Raw genomic sequence first — 12,037 nt, forward strand, 5'->3', positions numbered from 1 at the left:
TTGTAATTTAGTTTTTTATTTCTACAGCAGCTAGAAGATCCATGTAGGGATTTTGACCATTCCTACTAGGCAGCAGCATAAATAGTATAAGGAAACAGTATTTGATGTGAAGAGATCTGAGCAAAAAATGACCTATTGTTGTCAGTTTCTTTATAGACATTAATGGAAAGGAGAATTTTGAAAAACAGAATGAAATTAATTTTTAGGTTGTTTCCCATGTGAGGGGACAGCATGGGAGGAAGAAAAGAAAGCATGAAAGTCCTAATTTTAAGAAGTAGCAAATGGAGAAGTTTGGTGCCAAGGGCTGATTGGAGGCAAGAACTGACATCTTGGGAGCAGATGAGAGGAAACAGGATGTGTCAGTAAATCATGAACAGCCTCAAAACTCAAGGCAAGCAACCCATAAATAATAGAGAAGGGAGAGCCCAAGGAGGAAGGGGAAAAACAGCAACACGTGAGCTAAGAAAAAGTTATTTGCAATATGATATGGGAGAGAATGGTATTGGGGAAAGATTGCATTAGGAAGGCCAGAGAGAAGAATGTTTATGTGACAGTAGATTGGCCAGATTCTGTGTGAAAAAGCAGGGGAAATAACCCCAACCGTTATGCAGACAGAATCAGCAAAATGGGGATGTGAAGACCGAAGTAGGGATGGATCAACAGGTGGCGAAGGAAGCAGAGTCAGTGCGGGGACTTTCTGAGTAGGGAAACACTGAATATGGTAATGCTGGGTGAACAAAGGCACAGAGGAAAATAGGAAATGGAATGAGGATGAGAAGAGTTCCTGAGAAATAAAAGACTTGGCAGAAGCAAAGTAATTTCTATGTCTGATGGGAAAGGAGGAGGAAAAACACAGAAGGAAGAATAAGACATACAAATGCCTAAAAGTCTTGTGTCCTTTTTTTCTTCATAGAAAGTTGGCAAAAGCTTGGGTTGATAAAGAATAGGAGGCAGAATGAATTGTGGAAGTGGATTTATTTTTATCAGAAAAGCAAACTTTGCTAGGGGCATGCCAGAGAAACTGATGAAGGAAGTAATTCTGGTCTCCATGATTCTACTGGAGCTGCTTTCCTCTGTGAGCTGAGCTGAATGGTGTCAACAGAGGTGATCTGGGATGGAAGCTTGGAAAACTTGCCTGGAAAAGACAAGAGAGACCTTATTAATGGAAGACAGAAAGGAAGGCAGTTGAGGAGGGGGCTGAAAGCAAAGAGAAGTTTTTCCTGTGTACTAGACACGTGGTGCAATTGAGTTGTGAAAAACCTGACAGACATGAAGTGGGAATGAGGTGGAGAAAGTGGATAGTGCTAATAAAGGCAGTTGTAGAACAAGGGCTCTGCAGCAGAAGAGTCAAGACAGACCTGCAAATGTGAGACCAAGAGATAGGTGACTGTTGTGGTTTAACCCCATCCAGCAACTAAGCCCCACGTAGCTGCTCGCTCACGCCCCCACGGTGGGATGGGGGAGAGAATCGGAAGGGTAAAAGTGAGAAAACTCATGGTTTGAGATAAAGACAGTTTAATAGGTAAAGCAAAAGCTGCGCACGCAAGCAAAGAAAATTAATTCACTACTCCCCAGGGGCAGGCAGGTGTTCAGCCATCTCCAGGGAAGCCAGGCTCCATCATGCATAACGGTTTCTTGGGAAGACAGACGCCATCACTCCGAATGTGTCCTCCACCCCTTCCTTCTTCTTCGTTCCCGCTTTATATACCAAGCATGACGTTTTATGGTATGGAATATCCCTTCGGCCAGCCTGGGTCAGCTGTCCTGGCTGTGTCCCCTCCCGGCTTCCTGTGGACACCCCAGCCTGCTCGCTGGCCAGCCAGCACGAGGAGCTGGACTGTCCTTGACTGCTTAGCAACAACTCAAAACATCAGCACGTTATCAACATTTTCCCATTCCAATTCCAAAACATAGCCTCACACTAGCTTCTATGAAGAAAATTAACTCTATCTCAGCTGAAACCAGGACAGTGGCCATGACTGCAGGTGGCTCATCAGAACAGAAGTTGCCCTCAATGAGATTTAAGGTGAAGGAGAGCCAAGAGTCAGTCGGAGAGGAAGGCTGATGAGAAGTTGGATCCATGGTAAACAGCAAAACTGAGTGGGTGAGAAGGCAGGACTCCTTGTTTACTAGAATGAAGTATCTCTCTGCTGCTTAATTAGTTTAATTAGGTCAGTTATTTTAAGTGAGAGCACATATTTCATAGTTTTTGGCAATGTCTGTAAAAATAGGTTTTTAAAATAATCAACAAATATGTATAATTGAAAACGAGCTCAAATTACTGACTGCCTTAGCCAGCTGTTTTGTATTTATTGGGTGAATATTCTGGGATAAAGCAAGAGTCGCACTGCTGCGCAGAGTAATTCTGGCAGAGGGACGGGTGATCGCAGCAGCCACTCCAGTGGGGTCTGCCCAGGGCCCATCCCAGCCCCTGCCCTGCTGCTGAGCGGGACCAGGAGCGGCCATCAGCACAGTGCAGGTATGCAATTTAATGCTTTCCAGCCTACTGACCCAGCCTCCAGCAATTTGGATTTTCAGAGCCAGTCAGGTCTTTTTATCCCTAACTTCTGCCTGTCTGTCTGTCCGTGTGTAGCGAGATTGCCGCTGGGAGGGGAAGCGGTCCTTCCACCGGCAGAGGTTGCTGCTGTTCCCTTCACCTTCTCCTCTCTTCAAGCTAGCTAACCTGTCATGTCAAGCGTTTAGCTGAAAGCAGTGGGAATTGTGAAGCTTTAATGTTTCCCAGACTGTAGTCTGCCACATTAACAAATCTTTCACTTTTCAGAAGATGATAGTGTCAATCAGGATGACAGGCTGAAAGACACCATTCATTGTTAATTAATTATTAGCTGTCAACTGAAAGACTTTGTTGAACTAAGAACATTCAGGCAGATTGTGGATTTCCTCTTTTTTAAACTTTATGTTTAAAGGACACTAAATACCCTTAATTATCAAAGTAAGTTGAAATCCTTTCATACCTCTTTCTTCTGCAGGTGACTGCTTCAGGTACAATATTAATTATAAATAGAATGAAGATTCTGTAGCTTCTTATTGCCTATTTATGTTTTCATAATGGATGAACTAAAAAGGAAGAAGTTTCCTTTCTTTGCTTTGGTAACAGCCCGTGATCCTTAGGCTGGCTCCAAGTTCTGGTGTTTGGAGGAAACAAACAGAAGAAGAGAGAGTCGTGTTTCTAGAGAAGGCCTGAAGGCTGTATAACCTGAAATGGGGGCCATGAATTTGTATGTGATTCTGTCATGTAAATCCTTAGATTTGAGTTGTTGGAATATTTCAGTTTTACTCCTCATGTCTGTAAGACTTTGACCAAAAAAATTAGGGTAGCTTTTTTGCTGGAGTTCCTGCAGGTGGGAATGAACTCTTATGGCTTTTTCCTAAGTAATAATCTGATTTCCCAGCAGTTCGGAGCATGCCCAGCCATCACTGCAGAGCTTTCTGATACAAGAGCCTTACAGTTAAATGTGAGGATGCTCAACTCTTCTGGTTGGGAGGCGATGGGAGTGCCCAGTCCAGGAAGGCAGCTTGTGCACCTAAGTGCTTGCAGAATGTGTCTGCAAGTTTGAAAACACTGGCCAATCCTCTCTCCATTTGGGCCTGCCAAACACACAGGGATACAAAAATACGTACCTACCTCATAGGAGTGCTCTGAGGCTTAATTAATGCATATGGGTAAAATGCTTTGAGATCCTCAGGTCATAATGATACTTAGCACTTTATATCTTCAAAGCCCCATACCCAATGCGAAGGAACTAATCCCAAACTAATTAGGCAAAAGGCACTATAAAAGTGCCAAGTGTTGTTATTTGCCTTAAAGTATTATTATTTAATCACAAATTGCCTCAAAGTGAAGTGTGACTGCATGAGATTAGACATAGTAATTAAGGCCTTGATTTAATATTTTAAAATTATTCAGCATACTTCAATGCAGCTCTTGAATTTTTTTCATTCTTTCCCAAACACCCGGCACACATTTTAATTTTTATAAACACTGCATCCTCATCACTTAATAGGCTTTCCCTCTTCTCTCAGTTGTGTGCCCTTAGGATGTTGCAGTGCTGAGGGAAGATAGTTTGGTGAACAAGGATTTGGCCAAGTTGGAACATAGCAGACTGAGTGTGTGCATGTGGGAAATAAATATGACAGGAAGGAAATGTGTAAATAAGGTCTTTCTTGCATGTGTAGTAGATATATTTATGTATGTGCTGTGTAAGTTCTACAATGCAAAAACAGCTATGAAAGCATCTGTCACCTCACATTACTTATTCTGCCTTTGAGATACAAGCTGCAGCAGACCTTCTTAAAGACGAAACTTCTCTGCCTGTCAGGGAGCAGCTGTAGCTGTTACTCTGATTTGGGAAGCAATGACTTTGGGTAAATAGTCTGGTGAAATTCACCCTCTGTACAGAAGCTCAGAAGAAGGTTTAGGCACCACTTCTCTCCTAGATAAACCTGTTGTCAAGGTGGAAGTGAATGTGAAGACCTTGTGTACAGGAGTAGATTTCATCCACAGTGTTACAGTGGGTTTAGGGAAAAACTGTTAGTGGGAATTGACTATACTGGCTCTTCTTTTTAAAGCAGTAGAAGAGATTTATTTTTCAAATGACTTGAAGTTCATAGTTACATGAGGGCTGGATGCAGTATGACCATACTGTGCCGCTGTAACTTTACAGACCTTGGTGGAGATAATCCCCAGGCTTCTAGTGCTGTGAGATTATAATTACAGTGAGGTTGAACAAGCAAGTTAATGGGATAGGAAGGCTTCATATTTACAGGGGAACAATGTGGAAGCTTTTTACTGAGTGAGCCGTGTGGTGGCATGCAGTCAATACCTTGACGTACTGAGAACTTGGTAGCAGCCGCACAGATATTAACTCTGTAGGGTCACCATACTAGAGGGCTGGAACACCTCTCCTCTGAGGACAGGCTGAGAGAGTTGGGGTTGTTCAGCCTGCAGAAGAGAAGGCTTCTTGCAACAGGACAAGGGGGAATGGTTTTAAACTAAAAGATTGTAGATTCAGACTAGATAGAAGGAAGAAATTTTTCACAATGGGGGTGGTGAAACCCTGGCACAGGTTGCCCAGAGAGGTGGTAGATGCCCCACCCCTGGAAACATTCCAAGTCAGGTTGCATGGGGCTCTGAGCAACCTGATCTAGTGGAGATGTCCTAGCTCATGGCAAGGGGAGTTGGACTAGATGACCTTAAAAGGTCCCTTCCAACGCAAACTATTCTATGATTCTAGTGAGAAGACATGAAGCAGGAGAAGCGGAGTAGATCCTGTAGTCCAGGATTGCAATAACACTGTGCTTCCTGACGAGTCTCACTGCAACAGGTAGAATTACTTCCAAAACAAAGTAGTGCTCAGTAGGACAGGAACACCACCAAAATCGTGTTTATCTTTGTGTATGTGTTTACATTTGTAAACTACAATTATTTAACACTTACCCAATCAAAGTAAGCTTTACGAAGTTTGGGGGTTTTTTGTAGAGCCATTTTTTTTTGTAAACCATAGCAAAAGGTTGTAAAGTGTATTTTCATGGAGCCATTAAAACACATTGTCTCTGGACTCTTACCATCTCTCCATAAATCTCTCCATCATCTCCCCCTGAAACTCACAGCATTTTTTTCATGCCTTGGAAGTTTGTTGATCCTATTTTTTGGGGGGAAGCTGTTCTGTTCCCAACTGGTCTCAGAAAAGATTCAAGACTGGGAAGTGTTGACATCGGTCTGAAATCAGTCAGAGGGAGCTGCTTAGGTAGCAGTTGGTAAGGCTGGGCCTAGCAGTGGAAACAATTGCAGGATATTTGTGTCTCAGTTACTCTGAGACATGCAAAACATTGAATGCTTGAACTCAGTTTTGAAACAGGCAAATTTTGAGTGGGTTTATGATGCAGCCGCATTCACTTTCAAGGCTCAAGCTTCTATCCCTTGTGTTCTTTATCTTTCATAATACAGTAGCTGAAAGAAATGTAGCTACTGGAATGCAAAGTCTGTTTGCAGGGGACCAGATGTTCAGCTGTGAAACTGAAGCGACTTCCCTGACTTCACACCAGCTGAGGGTGCAGTGCTGTACAGCAGGACCTGGGCTGCAGCATCCAAGTCTTTGATGCCTGAAAGCTTGAGACAGTATTTTTCAGCATGAATAACCAGGAGGTCTCTATTTATTCTTAGCTTGCTTTTACTGAAGTGTTCACCAGTCTTTTGCAGTGTAGGTGCATTGCTTTTGCAATGAAAGTCACATATTAACTAACCTTTGCCTCCTCCTGGAACGAAAGCAAAAATCCTCCACCCTGACAAAAAACATCAACATAGGAATGATCTTTAAAATGAATAACTGAACCAGGAAGTTGTACTAAGATACATGAGTGTGCTTTTGTGGTAATCTCATTGCCAGTATATATTTTGATAGAACTTCAGGTGTGGACAGCATCTACTGTAAAGCAGGGACAACTGAATGCTCCAGACAGGCTGGTTCATCCTGGAGAACTGAAGCTCCTACTGAAGAGGCTGACAGGAAATCCTCTCCTGATGCATACTCTTGATGCTAGGGGAGGAAAAGGTGAAGAGGTGAAACAATGAAGCCTGCTGTAATTGAGATCATATTTTGATGAAGTTTCAATACCTTCTTTTGTCTTAGTTGCTGAGCTGGTGAAAGCTGACATCCTTTCGGCAGAGCCACACTGAATTTTACCAGCCTGAGCTCTCTCCTTCACAATCCATGCAGGCCCCTTGACTTCTGAGCTGTGTGCCTTTACAATGACAAAACCTGCTGAGGAGTCCTAAATGTGGTGTTGCCCCACCCAAACATACACCAGGGCGAGCAACATTAATGTCTTCCCACTGCTTACACACCTTGGGGAAAGATGAGGTGAAATGAAGCGCTGACCTAAAAGACAAGAGCCCCTGAGGAGATAGGTGCTATCAAAATGTCATCTAGATAAATAAGGACCCGAACTCCTAGTATCTTAAGTAGCTAGACTATTGATTAAAGAATCATGATAAATGAGTATAGGGCTGTGAATTAGATCAATACCATCAACTTTAAAAGTCAATCTCCAGCTTGAACAGAGGCACTAAAATAATGCACTCAGGAGAACCACAAATCCTTGGGCTGATGGTGGCCTTGAGGTTTTAGGTTTTTCTCTGCCATTTCTTTTTTTCTTTTTTCCTTTCCTTTTTTGCCGTTTGTTTCCCTTTGTTTCTGAATAAACTTTAAAGGACTGGTAGAAGAGATGTTTGTGCCTGCAGGTATTTCATAGTTCACAAAATTAAGTAAGACTAGCAGTCGACAAAATCTGGGCTTTAGAGTAGATAAGGATATCTTTAGGACATTGTTATGCAACTCTTAGCGAGAAAATTTTCTGTGGCAATCATTGTGCTGGAAGTAAAGGGTCAAATCCTACGGTGGACAGACATCGACGCTCTTGGTCTAAGGTCACACATGCAAGGAAGGAAACCCTAAAATTTATTTTTTTCTTGAAAAGGGGATCATGTGCTTGGGAGATTCTGCAAAAAAGGTCTTTTTACAGGGACAAGAAAGAAAGAAATGACTAAGTTTTGGAAAATTAAGTACCCTTGCTTTCTGTGCTTCTCTGGCTGAGACTTCGGAAGGGGTAGTTGGCCGTTTTAGCATGCCAGGTATTGGAGAAGACTAAAAGCGGTGGTGCTGTGCTGAGTCAGAACCCCCCAGTAGGGCTCTGCATGGACAAGGGTTTCATCAAAGGTCTGTTTCTCGGGTCATATTGGCCTTTTCGTGTAAGCTTCAGCAAAGTCATTTAACCTTTTCCGATATCTGTTTTTGCATATATAAAACAGAAATGATCTTTTATGTGCATGCCTTATTGGTTGCTGAGATGATTCATGATTTCCTATTCCTTATTACTTCTTTCTGTTATTCTTGCAGCAGAATTGCTCCAGGGCTTCTTAAAGTACCTTCCTTCATTTGCCTACATCTCTACAAAACAAAAATGTAGCAACAACCAATTCAGCAATGGCTGTTGGTTGTAAAGACTGCTAAGGATGTCTGTAGGAAGTATTTCTTTCGTTTTCTTTTTGTGGAAGAAGTCCTAGTGTACCCAGTCCTTATTCTTGCCCTTCAAAATCTTTTATTCTTTAATAATGGTTAATTTCAGAGGTTATAGGTATGTTATTTGTACCTCACTGTGAGCAAGAGACTTTTCATCAGTGTTTCTGCACTGAGATAGGACTCAATTAGCGCAGACATTACCCACAAACGTATATTTTCATGATGCTGTTTTTGGAAAGCTTCGTACAAATCGGAGTCTGTGAACAAGCTGTCTATTTCTGACTGTATATAGCCATTGCTATGAGAGTTTGTCTTATGATGCTATTAAGATTCTTTCCCAATACTAATATGAGAATTATATCTATGCTGGCAAACTGTATGTGTGTTGATTTTAATAGAGCACTCTCTTGTCATCTGACTTCTTAGGATGAAATTAACCCCCTGTGCAGATATCTGGCACTTGTGCATCACTTGAGTCATCCTTTGACGTGATTGAAATGATACCTAGCTCCTCTGCTGGTTTGTTTCACAGAAGTGAATTTCCTGCAAGCAAGGTAACAACTCTTAAAGCAGAAACCCTCTCCTTCCCAGCGGCATCCTCATTTCACCTTCAGAGTGCTGATATTCCCACCTGAAATGAGGAGACAAGCTCTCGAAAAAAACTGCTGGAGAGTAGAGGTCAGGGTGATTGCTTGGGAGCAAGCTGTCGTTTATGATCGTTTACAGGGGCTGTATACTCAGCAAGTGCTAGTGCATAGGAGAGAGACCTCCATCAGAAACGAGGTGTCTGCTCCTGGGAGTTTCAGTTCCCTTTTCTGTAAGGGTGACAGTCATTCAAAAAGATTAGTGGTGCAGTAGGACATCAAATTGCTTTTAGTCTTTACATGATTCTTCTTCATGGCAGAAATTTGTATAAAAGAAGGAAAAAGTTAAGGAAATGTTTGCTGTTGTTGGAAAGATTTTCCCAAATCATGATTCTAGAAAACTAAAAAAAAAAAATTTAAAAATGGGCTCAATTAGAAGTGCTAAATGAGGATCATAATGAGATATCCAAAGTCTTGCCAAGTGAATCTAATCACTTTCTGATCCCAACAGCCACACAATTCAACTCTTTCTTAGCATAATTAAGCAAGTGACAATGAGGATGCTATTCCAAGACATGGTAATGAGATGCTGTGGGGCCTGAAGGCTGGAGGGGATTTCCTATTAAATATTTATTGTATGTGCAGCTTCTTCAGTAGCTAGAAATATAGAAAAGGAAATTTAGCCAAATAGAACTTCTTTTCTGAAATTGATCTGTGAAAAGCTGAATAACTGTGGTCACTTGATTTTGGACTGACTATTATTTTTGGCCTTCAGGCTGTATTCAGCATCAATAAAAATCATAGTTTATGTAGGAGGAAAATAAATTGGAGTAAGTTAAAATGTAGGAAAATAAAAATGGAAAGGGAATGAAAAGGAAATAGGAAAGTGACAAACCAATTAGGGAGAGTAAAAATGATAAAAGTCAACAGGAATTAACTAATGATGGGCTGTAGAATGCTGAAGGAGTAAAAGGTTTAAGGGAAAAAAAAACATGTAGAAAGGAAATAATTGGATAACAGAGATGATGGTATGAGCCAGTGAACTAAAAAATAAGACGACTTTTACGCATAGTGAACGTTTAATTCTGGATCCAGGGAGAAATGAAGTATGCTTTCATCATGTTACTTTAGGCAATTTATGGGGGTTATGGAAGTCATGGATAACCTATGTTTAAGTGAAACTGTAGAAAAAAAGCTCTATCAAGGCCCCGGGCTTTATAACACATTTTCACATACACGTATACAAGCCAAAGAAGAATGCAGAAAAATGCTATTCAGGCTACAAAATTGAGCTGGGGCCTTCTCAGCTATTGATTTCCCTGACTCCAGAAAACCAGTCTGCTTTCATGTTCCTCAGATGTTCTGGTCGTCTGCTGCACTGCCTTATGATCATCCTTATGATAAAGGGAGAAATAACGGCAGAGCAGAGTTCATTCCCCGTTAGTCTGGGAGCACCTAAAATTAGGTTGGATGGTGTCACTGGTGGCTTCTTTTTAAATGCAGCTGGTGCATGAGGAAACGCGTTCATAAATGCCTTCTTATTCCAGGCAGGAACGTGCAGGGGTGACAGGTCCTGGGGACAACAGAGTGCTGCAGGTGTAGGGGCACTTCAGGACACGGAGGTGGTTGCAGACCGTTCTGTGCAGAGTCCACCAAGCTCTAATGCTGGAGGAGCAGGCTCTTGCTCTGCTTCCCTGCCTTGCCTGCCCTTGAGAGCTGCCTTAAGTGCAAGGACTGTGGTTCTTCCCAGCCTCTGGCAAAGTGCAACGGATGTTCTCTGCACCCTGTTTATATTCTCCACGCTTTTGAGAAGCAGATGGACGGATGAGAAATAAATAAGATCTGGGAAAGCAGTGGAGTATTATTAGCTCCCCTGCAGAAACTGTAACCTTCCCCTCTTTCCTCCCTCCCTCATCTCTTCGGCTCTTTGGGCTTACTGACCGTCTTTCCCTGGGTGTTTGAACGATGTCTCTGGGGTATATTGGAATCCCAAGGAGAAACCGCTATGTAAATAATAATAATTCTTGTCGTACTTGCTAAATGGCACTCATAATTTAAAAACGTTTTTGGCAATAGGATCAAATTAACTTGATGAGAAAGCTCTTTTTTCTTGTAAAGTACTAGGAAAGCTGTGAGACAGGAGGTGCAATTAATTATCTCACTTGGATTAAAAGCTCTTTTATTTGATATTTGATCTCTTATTACTTGATTTCCCACAAAATTGCTGGTAACGTGCAGTCCTACTTAATAGCTCATTAGCACTCCAGTGTGGTATTTGTAAGGTGGTCAGGTTTGTGTATAATAAAGCAGTTGCTGGCTAGCAGTGAATGACTTCAGCCATAATTAATTAATTAAATGTGTGTAAAACATGGTTCATTAGCAAGGTGTGTGACAATCTCATGGTGTCCAGTGCTGTAATGGGCGTGATGCTACTGCAGCATTGCTTCATTAGTTTCCATCTTCTGCTAGTGTTGTTTAGGTAAAAGACCTCTGGTTTCCAGGGCTTGTTCCAGCGACCTGGTAGCGCTGGGAGGAATAGTTTACGGTAACCAATCGAACAGCATTTCTTACTGTTTTCACTTAAAACCCACACAATTAGAAATTATTACTATAGCTTAACAGCAGTAGCAGAACATTTGCTAGGGAAGCTGGAAATCTCAGTTCAACTGCAGTTCAAGCAATAACTATTCTTTATACTCAATTATGCGCTGTAACCCATTAGGGAAGTCTGTGGTTTCCTGATGTAGGTTTTTTTTCCCCTTCTGTGTTACAGCAAGGTTGCAACTGGCTACAAGTATATTAGAAATTGGTATCGTTGTACAATTATTCTGCAGGCTATCTAACTTCTACCCACTATATTTATCCGGCACATTTAGAGACAAAACAAAGCCAGGAGCTTCAGACCTTTAACCCAGATGTTGTTAAGTGTGGGAGAATGCTAATCTGCAGAACTGATGCACTTGTGGTGTAAAGCCATTAGAAAGTCATTCTTTAGACCGACTATATCCAGAAATCAGTGAATACCTTGTCTTCTGGGCCTTGATGGTGAGTGTCTGTTCACAGAGGAAAAGCTTGAAGAGAAGTTTATTTGTACCACTTGAAACCTTTTGCATTCAACCTCTGTGAAAATGGGGTCAATTAGTTCTATCAGCATCTTGTTTTGCTTTCATGAGCCAGGCAAAAAACCTTTCTGAGCTTTTGAGAGTCTGTGGATGTGATGATAACAAAACCAATTAAAGGAGGTATGATATTTGCTACTGTAGTGAATAGGGACATTAAGAATATTGCTTTTCCTTTGTTTTAGATAGGTTCAGTCACACTGAATGTGAGGTTCAGGTTCTGATGTTTGTGTAGTTGTTCTTGTTGAAGCATTTCTCTGTGCTGAATTGTTTTATGGTTAGGAGGGCCAGTGTG

This window comes from Phaethon aethereus (assembly GCF_964289735.1).
Source record: "Phaethon aethereus genome assembly, chromosome: 10".
In the NCBI taxonomy this organism is placed as follows: Eukaryota; Metazoa; Chordata; class Aves; order Phaethontiformes; family Phaethontidae; genus Phaethon; species Phaethon aethereus.